General features: G+C 40.1%; 1 long non-coding RNA gene across 6 annotated transcripts in view; it reads left to right on the forward strand.

The window, feature by feature from the left end:
* The window catches only part of LOC148379973 (uncharacterized), a 56,059-nt gene that overhangs the window by 12,501 nt on the left and 24,109 nt on the right, over positions 1-19,449 (forward strand). For 3 of the 6 annotated variants that reach the window (XR_015854986.1, XR_015854987.1, XR_015854988.1), the window contains exon 5: positions 8,855-9,029. This is a non-coding gene — a long non-coding RNA (uncharacterized LOC148379973). Of the gene's footprint in view, positions 1-8,854; positions 9,030-10,183; positions 10,659-19,449 lie in introns of those variants that run through there. The other 3 variants (XR_015854989.1, XR_015854985.1, XR_015854990.1) reach the window with 2 other exon arrangements.

Consider the following 19,449-nt stretch of genomic DNA (forward strand, 5'->3'; position numbering starts at 1 on the left):
TGCTAAAATGTTTATTTCAAGACATTAAATTAGACTTTGGCTCTGAAGGCTTTCACATATTAGCTAGTATCACTGTCAGTTCATAATTGCATGTTGATTGAATCCCCTTAACTATGACTACTAAAAATAAGATGCTAGCTTCTAGACATAGACATTGTAATTAAAACACTAATAAGATTACTGTTTCCCTAGTAAAAAGATAAATTCACTTTCAGAAGCAAAAATAGCTTCATGTTGTTGCTATGTGCAGGGGCGTATCTAGTCTAGTGGATAAAGGGCAGCGCTCCACCCCAAAAATCAGGACCAGTTTTCCTTTCTTTAATAGAAAGCTGCTTTTCAAAATATATTACGTATAAAAAGAAATTCTTAATGAATGGGTTTAGTGTTTTTTTTTTTTTATATAATGAAGAATACCAGTTGTTCAATTTTCTGTATACAGTTTGGACACCCCAATCTTATTCTAACTTCTGCTGGATTAACATGTTAGTGTAAAAGTCGGAAATGTCACGGAATGTTGCACACACACTTGTGAGTGTGTGTGGCAAGCTGGCCAAGTGCCAATCAATGACAGTGATCTTGACAGGATACAGACTTGTGATTGACGGAGGAAGGGCAGGTTCCGACGCTCCAGGGGAGATTTTGGTAGACAGTCGCAATGGATGTGGCCAACTATGTGGTTGATCAACTATATATTATTTACAAAAAAAACCCCTATCTTATAAATTGAGTTCTTTTCACTCATTTACTTTTTTTATATTTGATTTCTAAGAGTACCCTGCTAGCTTGTTCTCAAAATAGCACGAGACATTGTGATTTCCTGAATGTCGTAACAATGAGCATTTAAAAATGTGTTGATTTATAAAAATTAAATATTGCAGACATGTATCAAACTAGTAGTCCTTTGCATTAATCAACACCCAAGAAGTAGCTCAGAGTTTTCATAATGTTGGTGACCTCTACCTTAGTGGCCGTCATTTGTCAACAAGGGCACGCTCTTCGCTCGACCCAGGACACTGATTGGTGCGGTTATTTTTGGACAAGCCACTATCATAGCAGCTTTAGGCTACTTGGCAAGATGCCGCAGCTCACTTGCAAGGTTAATCGACCATTTTCAGACATCATTTAATGCATCCCACAGGGATATATTGTATTCATATTTTATCTAGTCAACCACTGCCACTGATTTGTGTGTGTGCGGAACACAGGGCACAGTTGAAATTGGGACATGTTCAAATTATATGTTTGTAGCACTTGAAATCTCACCTAAGGTCGGAATAGAATCCCCCCCCCTCTTCAGTTTTAATCACCCTTGTGTATTTTATTTTATTGTTTTGGTCAAAGGCGTAACGACATTTCAAGTGGGCCTTATTTTGCTTGTGGATTGAAATGAAAAATACACTATAACTGCATTTCCACTTTCATTCAGATTCTATGACATAGAGTTTGGACTTTTCATTGTTTTGACACCTTAACTTTTTTGTTTTCTTGCCTGCTTTGCATGTAGTGCCAGTAAATACTCAGTTTAATTTGACTTGGGACTCTGTGTTGCACAAATTAAATCTACCCCCTGTGTGCAATCATATTTATTTTAGAAGGACAGCGAGAGCAGTCAGTTAGAATAATGTGACTTGACTACAGAGCAGATCGCCCGTAGCCCAAAAAAAAAAAAAAAAAAGAAGAAGAATGAACAATCGTGCTGGTTCTTTGCTGCAAAAATCCAAATGGAGCGTATTTTGCCGACCTTTTTAAGTTGAGGTTGCACCTGGATGGGTGCTAATAGATACAAGGCTGCAATTTGTCCTCCGAGTTAATCAGCCCTGAGCAGGAGTGAAGATGGAGCTTGTGAGTGTTAGGGAGGTGAAATTTATAGATTTTCTAAGTGGGAGAGAAAAGCAAGTGCGAATCGGGCTGATTTTTACTGCCGAAAAAGGAGAGAATATATCAGGTTATCATACACGGCCAGTAAAAAGTCATTTTTCTTCTAATAAATAAATGATCTCCGTGGGCGACATAAATATCACCAAAGCCCACAGCAATGTCCATTTTTATTAACTACTGGCACGAAACACAGGAGAGAAAGAAAGATAGCGTTCATATTATTTGAATGTTTTATGCTGTTGGCACCGTCGAGGAGTCTTGTTTTAAGCAGTCGCAATTTACAAGTGTTCTTCAGACTTTCATTTCTCTTCGTCAGAGCGAGAAGCCATTTAGAGAGAATAATACTCCGGGAGAGTGCCGACTTTTGCCAAAGATGCTTGCTGGCATAGCGAGGAAGTTTTTCTTGGGGGCGGCCAAGGATATTTCAGGTTGTGTACGAAAAATAAAAATCTTTAGGAAATGATGATGAACATTTTGATGATGTTCCCTATGATAGAATAGGAAAAAAGTAGCACTTGGGGTGGCCCAAGTACATTTTAGGGGAGTCCGTTGCCCCCGTGACCCCCCCCTAGCTCCGCCAGTGAAGATGCCAATCATTGTTCAGTGGACATAAATAACTAAAATGATCAGATTGAAACACATACAAACATGAATAAAATATAAGCCACATAATACTTTTATAAAATCGAAGCTGTATTCTTCCACCATTTTGTTTTGAGAACACGTTAGCCAAAATGCGAGCTGCAAACATTGCTCATTTGTTACGGTTGAGCGTTAGGATGAATATAATTTATCATACTCTGCTTGGGGCTTCAGACACAACCAAGTTATCATGTTTTTTTTGTTTGTTTGGATGAGTACAGATGTTTTAAGGAATCGATGAAGCTCAGGATCCCCAAATGCATTTCTTTGTGTGTTTGTGGAGAGAGACAGAGTGTGAAAATGTCTCCAAAAACAGACTCGTCTTCAACAACCTCCAGGGACGTTATCAGCACAAGCCTTGTAGCTTCTCCTATTATCTCAGAGTAGAAACCTCTAGGGTGGGTGGTGGAGGGTCATACTTCATTGTTCACTATGATATCATCAAAACACACAATGATGATTCCTTGTCGTGGTGTCCATTGTTTCTCTAATGCTCTTGTAATGCCCTTTGAGCAGAGTTCTACCATCTCAACTGTATCATGCACTTTATTTTAGATTGTGAAAAAAAAAATTGTTGATTCCCTCCAAGCTGGACATGCCGGCTAATGGAGACAACCAATAACATATTACCGTCATGTCAGAATGTTCTTGTAGTGATTCATTTTAATTCTGAGGACATTTTTAAAATGCTCCAGCCCTTGCAAAAATAGCTGTGACATTAACTTTGACTCCAGCTACAATTTCTTAGCAATCAGATCTTCCTTTTAAAATATTCAGCTCAATGGAATACTGTACGTACAGCTCGGACCTGAGCTATTATGCCTTTTTTAGTTGAATATTCTTTGAAATCAATAATGTCTGGTATAGAGTAATAAATTAGAAATGAATCCCGGAAAGTCAGAAAAGATCGATTGAGTGCTACAAGGAGCACCTACAAGGACATATAATATCAGATAGCGCTGAAATCATGGGCTTCTAAAATGAGCAAATTAAGACTCGCTTAGCTCATCGGAGGAACACACGCACACACATTAACGATTTGATATTCAACCTCACCCGTCTTTCGTCAGATTTCATGAAAAATGATATTTATTACGTTTGAGCAAACATTGTTGGTCTTTTGGTATGTTTACTGGACCTACTGATTTAATCAAAACTTTGAATCAATTGGCACATAGTCGAAGAGGCAAATATTGAGAGTTTTATTCTCATGCACATTAATTACACTCAGTGCAGAATTTAAATAAATATAAATAATTATAAATATATATGAAAATTTAAATATGAATAAATATAAATAAATATGTATAAATAAATATGAATAAATATAAATAAATATGTATAAATACATATAAATAAATGTAAATTAATATGTATAAATAAATATAAATAAATATAAATAAATAAAACTCCACTTTACATGTAAAACTGTCTACACAAAGATGATTTAATATTCGCACAAAACACTACACTCATAATGAGAACTTGTTTTATGTTTACAACCGTCGTAACTCGTAGGATAAGCAGACACCGAGGGTGACAAATGATGCCTGTTGAAGGTAACATTAAATCTCGGATGACACTTTTAGCCCAAAACAGGCTTCTTGATGTCAAATCTTAGATGAGCTGGTATCAACAACAGTAATAAAAGAGGACAGGAGAAAAGAGGAGAGTAAAAAAAAAAAAAAAATGCAGGGAAAAGTAAAGAGTTCCGCATTAACACTCTTGGGACTCAAGTCTAAACTTGAAGCTGTCATGTTTAACTGTCTTCTGAAAGTGATGTGTGTAAGTCAGGCTAAACTTTAAATGACTCCTTAAATGTTCTCAGTGGTTCCTCGTCCCAGATTGATACATTAGTAGGCATTGACTATCAAAGAGAAGCAAAGCCATTCAAATAAGGTGCACTCCATTTCTCCCTTTATACCCACTTGTCCTTGCCTACTTTCATTTTTCTCTCATTTTACCTTTTCATAAACATATCTTACCCCCTCTTTAGGTGTCACTTTCTTTTCTTACTCCCTCCTATTCTCTTCAATTTTCCGAGCCGTCCCTTTTCATTTTGCCTCTCGAGCCAAGTGAGATTGGGTACTTTCTTTTTTGCTGTGTACGCTCCCTGAGCAGCGAGCGGCCACGTGAGTCTGGATGCTATCTCGCGCTCGCTTCCATTCCAAACAATGTTCAAGCCCGCTGCAATTTCATCATCTGCTTTGTGCTCCAGTTGTATTCAAATTAGGAAATTGTTTTAATTCACACCTTAACGCCTGTGTGCATAGTCGGCCATATTGCTATTTGCGAGCCATAGGAATAAGCTCCCTATAATATACTGTACCATCATTTTTAGTATTGATAAAGAAACCTTTTGTTATTTTCCATCATAGAGGCGACAGAAATAATTAATCGACAATAAACCAATTATTGAATTAATCCGCTCCAATTTTTGTCCTAAAACTGACAGGTCATGTGACTCAAGTCCCTCACCTCTGGTTCCGAGGCCCTGAAACATTCTGTCTGAAATTAACGCAGACAATCTGGCCATCTGATATTATGTATTGACCTTCTGAAAGAGATCGCATATTATTCGCCATCACAGATTACTTTCTCTGCCCGTACTCACCCTTGGGATCTGCACGTTATAGCGTGTATGGCCTTCATCGAATGACACTCCGATTTTTCACTCGGAATGTTTCTGCCCATGAGAACATGCGGTGAAAAGTCACAACTGGCTTTTAACAGCACTTTAATCACAATATAACATAAATAATCATTTCATTACTCCTAATGATGCACTGATTTATTAATTATCATTTTTGGCGACAAATAAAAAAAAAATCTGGCTTGTGAGAATTTTAAAATCAAGTTCCAAAATAAAATCAATAGTGACACACTTATTTAAATTTGCAAATATGTATATTATTTATGACAAGCCATTGTTTGATACACCAAAAAGAATCGTGATTGATGTTGTGTACTGAGGCCCAATCCTTTTTTCACGCTGAGCTTTCTGTACGCTAAAAAAAAATATGCTTCAACTGATGATATCATCCCCGATAATCTTTTGTAAATCTGACGTATCTCCGTAATACACTCTGTCACGTCTGGCGGATCTTAATGCCCGGAAAGTGCTCGCGCCGTGGTAAACGTGTGTCACTTCCACAAGTATTGCATGTGTTTATCCTGACAAGACTGTCATATAGATTCTGGATCACTCCACAGTATGTAGTAAACATCACACGTGCAAGACAGTCTAATCGCTTTTGTCGTGTTCTAGCTGAATATGTGTTAAAAGTGGAATACAATGAACCCCATGAGCCAATACTGTTGTTTATCTTGTTGCTGGTGGGTACACAATGCGATCAATGGCCGTCTGGTCAAAGAAGTTGAAATAAGAGAGAGGTCCTAAAAAGCCACTGAATAATTAGAACAGTCAAGTTGCACTTGGAAATTGTAAAAAGCATAAAAAAAATGGCCAGCAGAAATGGATGAAACAAACGCTGATGTGAATTTGTAGTCCACGCCGGAGGAGCAACACATAATGGTGGTAAATGATCATGTGGAAAGTTAATGACCTCCCCTCCTCACAAGGAGGTCATCACGCGTCGAGAGGCAAGGCGCCTTCTCCATAACGGATTAATATAGACCCATATCACCCCCCCCCCTACTATCATTTCTGTCTCTCGCCGCCCCGACTCTCAATCACCCGGACACTCGTTCATCTTCCGCCATACGCCGCTGCTCCCATTTGTTCTCTCTTGACATGGCCTTTTACCTCAGATCCAATTCCCACCATTTTAATCGAGACAAAATTACATTACGGTGGGCTTCACTTCCTGCCTGCCTGTTTGTGCTCGTGTGGGCGTCCAAGGGCTATTTTGAGTTTGCTATAGAGTTCCTACACGGTCACAAAGATGAACTTCAATGTCACGCCACTAAAGGATTTTGTAGCCTACCGGAATTGCGCAAAGGGAGACAAATACGACACCTCCTGTCTTTGATGGATGTCTTTGACCGCTTGCATGAGGACGTTTTACTGTAAGCTGATTGGCTGGGCCCTTCCGCATTATTTCCTGCATATATTTCCCCCCGTTCATCTACTTATTTCTAATTCAGTCGAATATATTGAGATAGTTGGCTGGGATTCAAAACCTCAGGGAGATGTTTCTGCTTTCACACTATAGATGGAAAAAAAAATACACAGCAAACCGGTGAGAGCATGCAAATGACTCAAAGTGGAGATTTCGAACTGAGCCAGCAACTCTATAGAGCACGCAGCAGGTAGCTGGATGGAGTCAATGTAACTTTATGGTAATGAGATGGGACATGTTATAGGAGAGGTGCAAGTATGGAGCAAAAAAATGCTTTATGCTGCACAACAGAGGAAAGGAAATCTTAATAACAAAAAAAAATGGAGTAAAACTTTCAAGATGCTACGTGTTTATTTCACCTGGCAATTGTACTCGACACTCCAACTGTGCTCAATCTCCAACAACCCCGTCATTTAAAGTGAAACCAAACGTTAATAGAATAATAGAAGTGCAATTCTTGTTACAATTAAAAGACGGGATAAAAAAAAAAAAAAAGACTCCGACTTATGTTGTGCAATTAACTACCTCAGTGTTCATTAGCAAGGCTTGATGTAAACAAATAGCTTGTGGACTTCCATAGTCGTCTCATAAAAGAGCTAATTGCTCATTTAACTCGGTTTGTTGCCAATATTTGATGGTAATGTTTTGCTTCAGGCATGACACATTTAATGAGTAGCATTTTTTTTCCCCCCTGTGCTTGTACGCAGGTAGATTTTTTTGCTTTGCGGACATTCCGTCTTACTTAATTGTTGTGAAATTAAATCAAGAATTATAAAGGAAGAAATCTTGACGGTGATACAAAAAAAAAAAAAAAGCCAAACTATTTTCTTATAGCCAAGGTCTCGCTCGCTTTTTCATCTCTGTATACACAGGTTCCCAAAAGTCATATACACTTCCATTTTTCTATTTCATTTCAAATATCATTTGGACAGATGTGAGGCCCTCAGCAATTGACAGCTTAGGCTTTGCTGCTTTTGTAAGCATATCGTTGGTTCCCTTGCCTATGGCTCGCCTGTTGACATTGGAGCAACGTTGCAAAATTGAAAAAAAGTTTTTTCTGTCCTTGTCTGCAGGTCAAGTTTTCACACTGCTCCAACGTGGAGCTATTCACGACGGGTTTCTCCACAGAAAACTTCTTGTCCAATGAGAACTAGAGAGTGACTTTGCGAAAAGTGAAGCAATCCATCAGTGATAGCTAAGCACGTTAAGTGCCATTTAATTGGATGAGAGCTTTAAGTGCAAAGCCTGATGGGAGTCGGCCGCATTATGTCGAAATAATTTACCTTTTACAACACATTGACTAAATCAGAGAGATCAACAAAATGCAAATAAAAGGGATTTAATCAATAGTTCCCACCATTGGTCAATGTCAATTTATTGAATTATGAAAAAATTGTTTGAGAAAACTGTGTTTTTCTCACCATTGTTGACTCGGACTGTGCTTTGGTCCCATTTGTTTTGTTTGCAATTTTCGCTGGGTATAAAGCATCATCACAACATAGACACCCCTGAGAGGATGTGGTCAAAACTGTCTAGACACATTTGTCCATTAAGCACAAGGTAAAATTAGCCTCTCTAAACTTCCCTTTTAAAGGTAATTCCCGAGCATGACTTTAGCAACAAACATCTGCAGGCTAATTTTGGGGCTCTCATGGGTACCTGTGGGCTCGGATGAGAGTCCTTTAAAAAAATAAAAAAAGGAAAAGTGCGACAGGTAGACGGTGACAAAGAGCTTTTGGAGTGTATTCCCATGGCGGTGTTTGCGATAATGAGTCTTTGTGATTATTTGTGTTCAATGGTTAACAAGTGGAGGTTAGTACTTAATGTATTTTTGGATATAATACTATTTTGTGTATCAATCATGGTAGTCACAAAAAGACTTTCAAACAGGAAAAAATAAATTGTCATATGGTTTAACATTTTATTTTTTCTAATTTAATTTAATATATATTACAATTAAATAATATATACATAATGTTAATAATATATGAATTTAATAATATATAAATAATATTAATTTATATGTAATACTTGTTGAATTCTATTTCTTCATAGGAGTTATTAGATTAAAATTCACTTTAATAGAAAAAAAATTCCCTGGGGTCCCCTTGGCCTTTATTTGGACGTCCCTTTCCAGATCTAGCTTTGTCCATCTCTTTGTACAGTTCATGGTTCAAAAAGCCTCTCCCTTCCTCCCGTGACCATCTGCGAATGTGTAACATATCACTGTCTCCACCCGTGTGTGTCCGTAGGGGTACTCCATGTCCTCCCACCATGAGACAACGCCAGTGAATGAGTGCTTGGTCCCTCACAGTGTCCCGCGGGACTAGCATCTGTCGCCGTGATGCACTCGCCACGGCTACAAACTCCATTACCCGCCGTCCTGCTTCTCTGTCATTGTCAGCCACATTCCAGGACCCACAACGGGTAGGTTGAACACCATTGCATGTATGATGGTGACGCTCTTAACCTGTGAGCTATATCCACCTCCCAATTTGTTACTATGGTTACCTATGGATGAAATCTGATCAAATAGTTTTGGGTAACTCGATTTTACAGGCGTTTCTAATAAAGTGGCCTACCTCCTGCCACGGCTCAAACGCAGAACAACACTCCCACACGCATTATCAAAAAGCCCATTGAAGGCCCTTTCGCTCTCTTCATTTCCAGGAGGGCTCATCGTAATGGCTTGCAAAAGCCTGGAGAGCTTTTCTGCGCACACTTTGGCAGCTCTTTCATTAATGAATACCCAATTCGCCGTGAAAGGCTCAAATTTGGTGTTTTTACACGGGAGGGTTTAAAATACGTCTTTTGTCGTTAAGGCTTGAAATGCAACGATTATTGTAAGCGTCAGATGATGCAGCAAGATTTTTCCTGAGAAGACTTTTGACCTGACTTTGAGAAAGCTAATTCCTTCAAATAGATAAATAAATAAATAAATGACATATAATAATAATAATAATAAATAAAGCTTTAAATACTTAAAGACTTTTTATTGGCCGAAAAGGATGAATAGAAATAACCAATCAGGTAAAAGTGAGTTAAAATTGATGCCAACAGAAAAACATCACATGTAATGAAAAAACAAACATTGAGTAGCAAACAAAAGAGAACATGGAGGAAAGCAAAATCACAGCGGTGTAAGTGGAGGATTTAAAAATATTAATCCATTTTGGCAACATGAGCCAAATTACTTCCTCTCAATAATATTTTATTTTCTTACCACTTGAGACAGCGGATCATTTATTGTAAAAATATGAGTTGACAAGCTCAAGGGCACTGCAGTTTGATTTTCTCAACTAACGCTATGCAATGATTTTGAACATCCCCTATTTATTATTTATAGAAATGTCTTTTTAGGCTAACTCCCCTTGCAGAAATAAGATAGAATAATCATATCTTTTGTTCCTGGGAGGTGAAAGGCGGGTCAGATTTTGTCGGCTAAGCAAGCAGTGACTTTAATTGCTGTAGGCGCAAGGTGCTCTTTGAAGGTGACTTTGTCAAGTAAATAACACAACAGAGATGATGAAGCAAAAACAACATTGACAGCCCCCCCCCCTCCCCATTCGTTTATTTTACAGCCCCTCCCTCCAACATCGATGACACGGACCTCACAAAAATTGTCCTCCATTCTCTGTTTGCCTCATATTAAGGTGGGAATTTGTGGAGAGAAGGAGCGAGATGCTTTTGCTGATGAGATGGCAACACAGATAGAGAATGATTGACTTGGAGAACACAGGAAGGGGGGGGGGGAGGTGATAAGCGATGGATGGAGTGCAGAGGAGAAGAGGCGAGATCAACATGGCACTAATTGTTTCCTCTGCACCCCAACCGAGCCTCCGTCAGCCATTCATCACCTCGCCGCAATCAGTCCAGAGCAGACACATTGGCAAATGAGAGCCTCCTTTTACGCCATCCATTAAGGAGGCGGGAACATGGAGGTGCACGCCAAAAAGAAGGAAACGCGTTTTACGTGAATGCAAGCCTGAGTTTGTCTGATGAGCTTGTCCCGCTTTTGCCCGTGGTGTAACAAACACATATTTTTCATTTTATCCTTGTTCGGGAGGAAGGGGGAGGGGGGGGGGGTTACACCATCAATCACCTCTGCTAAATCAAATGGAAAATGATCCAACTGTATGACGCATGCGGCCTTGTCTGAAAGGCAAACACGGTAAAACATGGCCGTGAAGCTCATTGCTTTCATTGAGGAAGCGTTCTAATTAGCAAGTGAAAATGAGCTTAGTTCCGGCTCCGCGGCTGCCAGCTGGGTGCGACTCGGGGAATAAATACGGGACTGTGAAAAATCAAAATGGCCGGAACCACAACTTGACAAGCGGCATTACTTACATTGATGTCGTAGGATTAGCGCGTTGGACACGAGACGGGATTTGGAATTAATGCTTTGCACAATTGAGACAAATGAGGCAAAAATCAGACATCGTTTATTCTCTAAATTGTATTCGGTGGCCGTCGGGTGCCTTTTAATGACCGAGGGGGCGGGGCATGCTGCGGAATGCCCGACGCTTTCCTTTTCCTCGGCACTGTAAAAGTCTCTCGAATGCTTATCTTCACAACGCTGCCAGTTGCCAAGGTCAAATGCGATCTCTAAATCGTAGTCGGTGCAGTGTACCTGTCTTTTATTGCACGGAGTAAAACACATAAAGATAAGTGTTTTGTCAAAGCAGGAGACGGGCCTTGTGAAATAGTGAACAAGGATGTCTTTATCAGACTTTGAGTTATGTGGGAGCCAATGGGGGCTGAGCTCCCATGTGCCTCCCATAAAGGCTGTAAAATCATATATTGTATATGCGTCGCCATTCCGCTTGTCGGCAGATTGCCAAGCCGAGTATTGAACGGGGAACCTGACTTGAAATTGTTTCATCGTATCAACATTGTGGTCATTTGGAAAAGATAAATTGCAGCATTCGATACGTACCAATTAATAATCTCGAGTTGGATATTCCGTCTTAGTTTCAGCAAAGCTCCTAAAACTCTTTTTTCAGATTTCTAATGTGCAGTTGCTGCTTAAAAAATAAAAAAAATTCATTATCCTCATGCATGACTAATTATTTCCTTTATTGACTTGGCAACAGGCAATAATTGGACCTCACCTTCTCCCATGTTCTGCGACCCCTACATCAGCAGATGCTTGTGTACAAAGAACATAACACCCATCTTTCTTCTCCGTCATCTCCTCTGCGTAGCCCCCGATCCCGTCTTGATTTCATTTTCGGCATTCTAAATTAATTACGCCTCATGCCGTGAGGAGTTTATTCATTTATCGCTGGAACATGGAAGAAATTGCATTAGATGGGATGTCCCCAACCACCAGCAGCCCGTCTCCAAGGAGCCTTTTCCTCCAAAAGCGGCTTGATTGTTGAGAGTCTAATCCAGAGTCAGCAGTAGTGCTTATTTTTTTTTTTTTTTTATTATTAGTTGGTGTGGGAGTAGAGGGGGGTGTCAATTAAGTCAGCTTCTTCTTGAGAGAAAGAAAGAGCAAAGAGGAGGATGAAGATGAAAAGGGAGCTTAAGTGACACTTGTGCATGCATGTGATTAATACACACATTCAATTACGGGAAAATGCTTGGATTTTCTGCATTTAAAATAATACAGAGCAGGCCGAGCGTGGTCAAAGAAATGAATGTTCTTCAAATAGTGTAATTCCACAATATAGTTTTGGATGTATTATCACCTTTTACCACTAGATGGCAGATGTATCTTCGCATAGGTCTGCCGTTTATTGTACTCGTCGGCTTAACATTTGCGAATTTGGAATGACGTGCATGACATCGGAGCTGAAATCATTTTGATTAAGATGAGTAAGATTATCAGACCAACTGATCCTTTCCGACTCCTATAATCCATTTTGTTTTGCCTCTTTGTTCTGATTGCTCTCCTTTTGTGCCACGCATCATCATTCCTCTTCTGAGGTAGTTTTAGTCTAATTGAAGAGATTCTTCTTTTGAATTGTGACATTACAAGTAATGTCATGTGTTGAATCTCTCATTTGAATTCTTTAGTAGCTTGCTAATTAGCCTGAAGTGAAGCTTCCTTCATTCATCCTCTGATTGCTCTGAAGGCCCCCATTGTTCTGTAATTGGCATAAACAGCAGTCAGTGATAAAGAGCCAGAACCTGTCTGACTCACCGTCAGGGGTTCAGCCTGGATTCTGTTGCAAAGTGAAATTTTTTTTTTTAGGGCCTCTGTCAATCTTGGGCCAATTCCTCTCCCTTATGGTGCTCCTGTTCAAGGAACATAAGTCAGATGGCAATCTGGACAACTCCTGATTCCCTTTTTAACTCTTTGAGCAGGGTTGATGTGAAATTTCATAAAAAAAAAAGAGAATATCACAAAAAGCTGCTTTTTTTATCGATAATAAAAACGAGATGACTGGATGAACTTGGTTATGAGTGTCCTTCACGTGCCCTTGTCTTTAACAGTGATGAGGTAGATTTATGTTTGCCCCTCAGGCACTGGGCTGGTGGGCTTGTGGGGGGGGGGGCTCATATTATAAATTAACATCTGGTCTCCAGTGAAAGCAACAAGCATACTGTTGTTTTACCCGGATCCTGTGCCTCGCCTTTTTGTCTTTTCCCATCTCCACTCACGCTCTTCCGTCTCTGGTTTTTAATGCTTGTTATCCTTATATAATCCCTCCACTTTAAAACGTGCTTCTTAATCACTGCACTTCAGAGATCTCCATAGAAATTCTGCACGAGTCATCCGAGGATAGGTTGAGTTTTATTTTTTTGGATACATACTGTATTTTTCTTTATTTTTTGGTGCATGAGTGCAAACTGTCAGAGCCTCCCCCCTCCCCTCGGGAAAATGATTGATAGATTATGTGTTATGTATCCTCAAACCTGCTGTGGACTTTTCAGCAGTAGCATAGCGTGGGCGGTTACATCATTCAGCTTTTTGTGTGCTGCATACTTTTTTTTGCAGAATTTGAAGGAAAATCATTTCCAGAGAAGAAAATATTGAAAGAATGCAAGGATTATAAAGTTATTGAGGCTGGGTGACTGTTCAATCTTTTTTTCTTGTCTTGTTCCTTTCTTACCTTCTTCTCTGACCTCCTTCTCCACTTTGAAGTCATCGTGGCCTCAAGATAAATCCGTAGCATCGATCCATCCCTCTTTATTGGCTCTGTCAGCATTCTTAAAGCAGATTGAAAAGACCGAGATGGCCCCGGTAAGAGCGGACAGAATCAACATTGAAAGAGGAAACCGATAGATGAGGGGGGGAAAAAAAAAATGAAAATGGTGGACTCAGTCAGGCGATTGGCGTTTCATTGCATCAGCGTGCATCCGCAGTCATTTACATTTGAATGCGTTTACGTGTGGTCGGGAAATCAGCAGCAGGGGATTGATGCCGTTTGTTTGGCTTGTATTTGGTCAGCCTCGATAGACAAGCCAATGTAGCGTGCTATTACGCAAACCTCACTCGGGTGGCTTCCGTAAAATGGACACAAATCTACAAAAATGATTTAATCTCAAATCCTGTCATGTTTGTTCCATTGTTTAGTTTTAATCTTCTGTTTTTGAAAATTGCTGAATAATAAGGATGACAAGTTGCATGTTATAGTTTCTAGTTTTGACCTGAATAAAATTTAAGAGCCTCAGAATCGGAACCAACCAATCAGAGACTTTTTATATTTCCCGGCAAGGTCCAGAAAAGCTGAATGAGAAGCATCCATATCCGAAACTTTTTATTCCCGACTAATCGAGACCTACATTCATGCATCATACATCTCATCTTTTCTCTCCTCCTTGTTCTTTCTCCCTTCTTTCTGCCATCTGCAAGAGATAATTATTCCCAAACAAGCAGTCCCCTGGGTTAGATTGTGTTATCCGAAGCTACCTTCATTAAAAAAACTAAATATAAAAATGCCACAGCTGTGTGGATATCTTTGGTGTAGTGAAGGGAGGGGAAAAAAAAAATCACCATGGCTGCATTTTTTTTTTTTTTTGATAAATCAACCCACCTAACAAATCCGTAACACCAAATCATGCAAGACAAGGAAAAATATTTGTTTATCATCCATAGAAGTGGTTAGGCAGGCACGGAAGCATGGCATATGGCATCTACGCCTCTCCTGGGAGCCATCAATACTTTGAGGCACAGTTGATGTCCTTTGTCTTGTGTAATCTCTCGAAATGTCCTTGCGCGCACGCTACCGTTGCACTCAAGCGTTACACTCGCACGGAAAACGATACATTTGGCAGGTAGATTAATGACAAATCCAAAATGACAAGCGGAAATGTAAATAAGGCTTGTGTGCGTGGCGGCTTGGCCCCAAGCCACCGGCGCACACGCACGTGTCCAATAGAAGAGCCAGTTATTTACATAATAGAGTCGGACAATGCACGGGGAGATGCTAATGCATCCCGTACTTATGTCAGCGTAACCTTCGTGGACGGCAAACTGCAAACTATAGCAGAAGACAATGACACGGCCTTAAAGATTAGCGTGTCTGGAACGATTCACGTGAAAATCATCTGTTTTTTTTTTTTTATCGTGAGCAATTCCACGACTCCATATAACCAGACTTCTGAAGGTATTATAAAGGGAAATAAATGGAGATTTGTGACATTGTCAGAAGCAAAAAGAAACCCAAAGGCAACTAGATTTTGATTTTTTTTTTTTTTTCTTCAACAGTTCCTCTGACAATAATTCCCCCGAGAGAATGCTGATCAGTTTTCCGGCACGTCTAACACAAGCAAGGTCGAGCTTAAGAGGAACTATAAATTGAATTCATGTACGCTGTGAAAGCAGTAATTTAAGGACAGGTATGATGGTGTCTCCGAAAGTTTGAGCTCAATGTCGGCGGGGGGGTTGCAGAAGCGACATGAGGCGAGTTGTTCTCACCCACTGCGACACAGTTTAACGCTAGACAGGATGTTACCGCGCAAATGACATTGTTTACAAGTTGCAGCACAGCAAAAAAAAAAAAAAAAAAACGGTATTGCTTGTGGACATTCATCATTGTACAACATTGCTTATCTGGTTTCGGGTTTGTCGGTTGCATACGAATATTTTTCCCTCCTAGTTCAAGTCTATAAAATACAAGATAGTATTTGCAGCATTTTTTTTTTTTTATTGTGTGTTTTCTGGTTGTTTGAAATATATTTTTGGGGATTTAATTTCTTTTATAAAATTGTCTGAATATCGAAATCAAGATATAATTAGTAAATTGCGAATGTGGACTTTTTCTTTCCACTTCAGTTTCTTTTTAATAGCATACAGAAAAAAAAAAGATATGGCGAGGAGTAGAGGGAGATCTCAGGTAGTGTGGAAGGCTTGGCTGTGTTAAGGGAGGGTGTGAGGGTGGTCAGTTATCTCGACAAGATTGAGGGAGAAAAAGATGTGAAATGCTTGAAGGAGAGACTGAGTGAGGGGGGAGGGAGGTGGGAAGAAAAGAGCTGAGAGGATGGGGAGGCGGGGAAGGGGGAGGTTGGGTAGCACGACAAGGCAAACGGGAGACAAGTTGGGAATAGAGACGAGGAGGATGAGCTGTGGGCCCACAATGAGCAGACTGTGTGTGTGTGTCGGGGAGAAAGCGGAAGACACAGAAGGAAGGGTATTGCTGCATAAGCAGTCTGTCCAGCTGTCGGGAGGGTGAAACTCGATGGAGACGAGAGCTGTCAGGACTCTCATCAACATCTTTCTTTCTGATCACAGCCACCTCTCTCTCTCTTTCTCTGCGTCCTGTAATATGAATCCTCGCTCGGCCTCTTCATTTTCTTGTCAGGTGTCCTGTCCCCCCACCCCCCCTTCCTTGTTGTCTTATTCACTGTCTAGGAAGTTGAAGGATGGAAAGCTCCAAAAAAAAAAGATAGTCATGAATATGCATCACAAATAAACCTGCAAGTCAAATATGAAGGATTATTTTAACTTTAACAAAACATCTATTTTCTATACTGCTTGAGAAGTTTATTTTTTCAAGCTTTGGCAGAAAGCTGCACTTTCAAGGTTCTGCCTGAAGTTTGAAGTGTCTCCATTGTAATGGCATGGCTGTTAGAGATAAGTGAGATATTTACTTAGGTGATCCCATGGAGAAAATGGTGCTACTATTGGAAGGTTGACCAGATCAGCAGGCGCTGCAGCATGCAGAGTTCTTAAATTGCTTTCGAATGGGAGGCTATGCTAACATCACATCAACTTCCTCTTTAAGGGGCAGGGGGTGATCCAAATGGGAGCTACTGAGATGAGATTTGAACGGGAAAAAAGGCGAAGGCTTTTATTTTTTTCGGTTAAATTTACACTGTGTGAGGAGAACAATTCTTGTTATTTCCCTTTTAGTACATTTTTTTTGTTGAATTGACTCCATTTTATTTCAAGTAGTTGCACAAAATTTGATTTTGCACGACGGCAAATTCAACACAATTATTTTTTTCGCCGTGAATATTTTTTTCAAATGCTAGTCTTTGTTTTTCCTGGATTTTTTTTTCATTTTGGTGCGAGTATGTGCTGAAATGGAACAGTAAGCTTTAGGCCTGTCAGTTCCAATCAACATCCACATTAAGGCATAACCCACATGTGTCTCCTGTCTTCGTCATCTTCTCACCTACATCTCCTTATCACTCCCATTCAGAGTATTTTTCTCCCCCCTTACGTCTCTTTCGGCATCGTTCTTCCATTCCGCATAAACTGTTTTGTCTTTTGTGTGTTTATCATCTGCTACACTGTGCTGCAGTCCCCACAGTGAAGGAAGAACACTCTTTTGTGTGTCAAGAGTTGTTACTGATGGAGTTACTTGACATGTCTGCTAGCTCACTACAACTTCAATAGAGCTGCTGAGATTTGTGGATGTTACCTGATATTTACCTTCCGAGGTTATGTTTTTAGCTCGGATTGGTTTTGCTTGTTTATTTAGTGCGTCCATTCCCCGAGAGGTGAATGTGAGGTAAGACTAAAATTTTAAAGCAGGTCTGATCAAGCAGTGTGTGGGCATAAAAGGTTTTAAATTCACAATTTGAATTTGCATTTTTTTTTCCATTTGAAATAAAGCTTGCCCACGCTGTTGGGTATATAAGAAAAAAAATGTCCTGCTTATGTTAGCTGTCCAACATATCAGAGTTGGCATTACAGCATAGCCACCCTCAATGCCATATGGTGAGGCAAGATCTGATGTCTGTTATTATACTCCGTGATTGGTTTGTCTCTTCTAATTTGCCGAGCGGCAAACTGTAAGCTGCAGAGACAAGTGCAAGGAGGTGGAGAGCTGTGACATGTTTGGGGTTGTGACATATTCGGTTACTTGGCTGTGCAGCGCTGCCATATGGTGAGAGCATTACTGCTGAGTAGGCTGGACGGAGTTAAGCAGCTGATTCATTCAAATGCTTGTATTTACACTTGCACACTGGTAAATTCAGCCACTTTGAAACGTCATCGTCAATCATCAAGTGCTGAAAATTCATTTTGTTGCTTTGCAGGTTGTCGCGCCTTCTGAAGCTGCCATGCTAATGTAAATGCATTGTTTAATTACAATTATTTACATTTAATTTTGTTATAATTATTTGTTAAATTTAATTAATTTTAATTTATTAAATTATTTAATTCAATTATTATTATTTAGGTGGTTTGCATTTGCGCATTTAAAAAAAAATCAGACCATGTTTGGTGAACAAAAGCCAGGTCAAGTGATCTGCAGTATATTTCTTCCCTTTTTTTTTTTTCCTTTGTGTAGACACGGCTGATTTTCTTGTGCAGAACCGCACCGTGGCTCGGAAGTTCGTGAAATAGTGTCCGTAAGAGAAAGAGTCATAAACAGCGCAACCTATGGATGACTTCTGTGCTGTAAACGCTGTCATAAAGATTAACAGTCAAGTTTCCGAGGTCGTAAAGTACTCCATTGGCTCGGCCTCTTTGGCTCCGGACCGTGCCTTTGCTATTTATCAAATAGATCTTATACTGCTCACTATCTTGTCTTAAATGATGCAATTATCATCTGCACAGGCAAAATGTTTATTAAGCAAATTGATTCACTTTGCGAGACTTCTTGTGAGATCACCTGACCTGGAGTCTGCTTCAACGACACCAGAAAACAAGCTGAGCAAAGCCGACTTCATGTCTTCCTGCCCTCGCCGCCACCTTCATTGGCTTTGTCATTTCCTCTCTGCGTCAGTCTCGTCTCTCCCCGGTTTCTCCTCACACGGTGACGGATTGACTGTCTGTCTGTCTCTCTGTGGGAAATGAGCCCGCTAATGTCGTCGACTTGGCTTGTTCCATATTCATCTGCGAGCCTGTGAATCACTCCGCCGCTATAGCACATCTGCTTCCCTTCTAAAAAAGTCAAACGGAGCACAAAATGAGCAGTGAATATAAATCCATTTCCTGTCTCTTTTAGGTCTTCATCAGTCCAGCTTTTGCTCTCCCCCTTTTCACTTGCTGTCACATATGTACTGTGATTATTTTCTCCTTATCCTCATTAATCATTATATTATCCATCCCTCCTGCTCTGTCTGCCCCATCATCCATGCAGAGCAAAGGGCCTGTTATGAAAAGGTATCAAAAAGTCAGTCAGATAAAGCTCTCTCCAGCTGACAGGCAGGGAAACTGACAGTTTTTGACTGCGGGTACCGTATTTTCCGCACTATAAGGCGCACCTAAAATCCTCCAATTTTCTCAATAGCCGCCTTATAATCCGGTGCGCCTTATAGTGCGGAAAATACGGTAATATAAATCTCCCAGAAGTCGCTCATAGCGAGATGGCCGATATTAAGCTAAAGCTTAGCCACTGAGTCAATCCGATTGTTAATTAATCTTGTACTGTACTTGAAATGAGTTGTATTTGTGCATCGATTCCCTCCCCACTATCACAACACAACTAATTTTACCCTTCAC

This window comes from Syngnathus floridae, chromosome 21, assembly GCF_059516105.1.
Source record: "Syngnathus floridae isolate MCC-2025c chromosome 21, RoL_Sflo_1.0, whole genome shotgun sequence".
Taxonomy (NCBI): domain Eukaryota; kingdom Metazoa; phylum Chordata; class Actinopteri; order Syngnathiformes; family Syngnathidae; genus Syngnathus; species Syngnathus floridae.